Genomic DNA, 3,187 nt, shown 5'->3' on the forward strand with positions numbered 1-3,187 from the left:
AGTATAGGGGTCTCATACTTAGCTGAGAATCACTAAGAACCATTGATGCCTCAATGCATCAACTACTATTCCATCCATTATGTCATAGATACATTGATCATTCAATTATAAGTAAAAACATGATGAGAGCCACACATGGCTGCTGTCATAAAAAACATACATAACCGACATTATAGCAACAAAAAATACTCATGAAAGTATAGTAATATAGACCACATATAATTCATCAAAATGCTCATAGAAATACAACGAGAAATAACCATTCATTAGTTATGTAAAATACAAACCTGGGAAGGGATTTCCACGTTACACTCGATCGTAGAATGGCTAAGCCAAAACTCTCTTCAACCATTCACCCCCGAGCCATATTCCAAGCATGAATGTGGGTTATCATTGAACACATCAATTAAACCTCATCCAGGGATTCCAAAATCCATCCACCTCAACACATCAAACAGTGATTCCACCTCCCGATTGAAAATAAAAAAACCATCATCAAATTGGTCTCCATCCAAGCCTTCCAGGGCTTCCAGAGCATTTGTTCCAATAATGGTTTCTAGGACTAGTAACTGAACCCATAGCTTCCCTTGAGCTTCTAGAGAATTTGTCCAACCAAGGCTTCCAATATTAGTAATTCAACCCACCAAGGGCTTCCAAACTGTTTTTCCAACCAAGGCTTCTAGGACTATTAAGTGAACCCAAGTTGTTATAGGGATTCCAGAGCGTTTGTCCAACCAGGGCCTCTAGGAACTAATAACTCAACCCAAGCTATGGAAAAATGAGAACCAACCAAAAGAAAATAATGAAAATAAACCCACAATCACCATGGCTATCCAGGAAATGGCAAGGCTAGGAAATCCATTATCAATCTAGGAAAATCCTTCCTGCTAATGACAGATTAAAACCAAGAAACCACATGCATGTGCCATGCATGCCAAAACTAGTGAAGGAAACATACATGCAACTCGGTACCTGCAAGCAAATTTGATATAGCTACTGATCCTTGTGCATCCTTTCGCTTTCTCGTTTTCCTTTTCCTTCTTGCTCCAGGAATCCAAGTACGCCACACCCTCCAAGAGTGCTCCAAGAAAATTCTAAGTTTCCAAGAGTATGAGAGAGAGAATAATGAGAGAGAGATCCAAAAATGAACTAACAAAGGTTACCAGCTAATCCTCAGAAGCCTTTTTATGGATGAGGCCTAGAGTTTCCTCATTTTGCATTATTTCCTTCGTTTTCCTGCTCACATGCAACTTGTGACCTTTCACCTCCTTTCTCTCCTAAATTACATTATTTTCATAAATAAATGTACCGAAAGTGTCTTTTTGCCTTTTAATGCCCTAGCCATTGTCATTTCCATTTTTCTTAAGAGTAAACAACCAAATGAACACCCCCTTAGGATATTTTTCCTAACATTCAGCTTGGAATAATTGTCCCGTCGACCGTGGTTATTTTTTTTTAACTTTTATTACATGGAATTTTCACCAGGGCTGTTATAGAACCCTCCCCCTTGGGGGACACTGTCCTCAATGTTCAATCACTCATATACCTCAACAACCTGTTGAAAGAAGACATACTTCTCATGGAGCTTTATAACACAACTCGATGCAATATTTACAATGAAAGATCTGCTCGAGAGAAAAACATCATGACAACATGACAACATACTGCATAGTGGAGCTTTATACCACAACTCATTACGGTATTTACAATGATCATCCTGCCGAGTGCCAACTCATATAACATCATAACATCATGATAACATAACCACATGATAGCATAATAAAATGACACCCATATCGCATAGTGAAGCTTTATAATATAGCTCGTTACAGTATTTACATCCATACGAAGGTGTACATATCGCAACATCATAAAAAATATAGATACCACAACATATGCCAAATCATATACCAAAACATATATCAAAACATATACTAAACACCATGTCTAAGCATATATCAAAACATCATATATCAAACCATCATGAACCATATATCAACCACCATAAAGCAAGTACCAAACCATCATAAAGAAAATAGCAAACCAGCATATCAAACTGCTTTGCCTCAATTGGAGAACAAGGATATATAGCCCGCATCTGATCCTCCATCGCCCATGTAGCTTCATCGGGCCCAAAGTGCTTCCATTGCACTTTAAATTTCTCTATTTCTTGATTCCAAAGCATGAACACCTTTTTTTGCAATATACATTGAGGCTTCGGCTGGAATTTTCCATATGGTTCGATCTACAATAAAAACCAGTCAATTACATGTTTAACATCTTTAACCTACTTATTAAGCAATGATACATGGAAAACATCATGGACTTTCACTTCCCAAGGAAGTGCAATTTGATATGCTACTGGCCCAATCCTCTCAATGATGCAGAAGGGCCCACAAAACTGTGGTGCTAGCATGGCACATGAGCCAATCCACAAGGAGCTCTTCTTTAGTTTGATGTGAAAATACAGTTGTTCCAAAACTTGGAACTCCTTGAAAAACTTGTTCCTATATGCATAAATCTTTTTCCTATCTTGTGTTGTCTTTAGATAATTCTTGATTACTTGCATTTCCTATTCCATGTCTACCAACATATCTGGTCCAATCAATACCCTGCTAACCCGATCAATCAAACTAATAGGAGTGTTACAACTCGCCCATGCAGTGCCTCAAAAAGACTCATCGTCGATGAATTTTTATAATTGTTGTTGTATGTGAACTCTAACAAGGGGAGATATTATTCCTACTTTCATTGTTGATGCATCACATACATCCTCAACATGTCCTCGAATATCCTGTTGACCCTCCCTGTCTGTCCATATGTCTGCAGATGATAAGTTGTGTTGAAGGCCAACTCTGTGCCCAAACTTGCAAATAACTCCTTCCAAAACTTGGAAGTGAACTTAGCATCCCTATCTGACACAATCTTCTTCAAAACACTGTGTAGTCTAACCACATCTCTGATGAATACTTGTGCCACATCACTAGCTGAGAACATAGACTTCACCAAAATTAAGGCAACCTTTGGAAACTTCTCCATAAGGACCATGGTGGATTCATGTTGCTTCACTGTCTTTGTAAAACCTGCGATGAAGTCCATGGAAATGACCTCCCATTTCCATTTTGTAATCGTGATCAGCTGTAGCAGTCCACCTGGATTTTTACACTCTGCTTTTACTTGATGATAA

The sequence above is a fragment of the Pinus tabuliformis genome, chromosome 3_1 (assembly GCF_031772625.1).
Source record: "Pinus tabuliformis cultivar Carrire ecotype Pingquan chromosome 3_1, CPIR1, whole genome shotgun sequence".
Taxonomy (NCBI): domain Eukaryota; kingdom Viridiplantae; phylum Streptophyta; class Pinopsida; order Pinales; family Pinaceae; genus Pinus; species Pinus tabuliformis.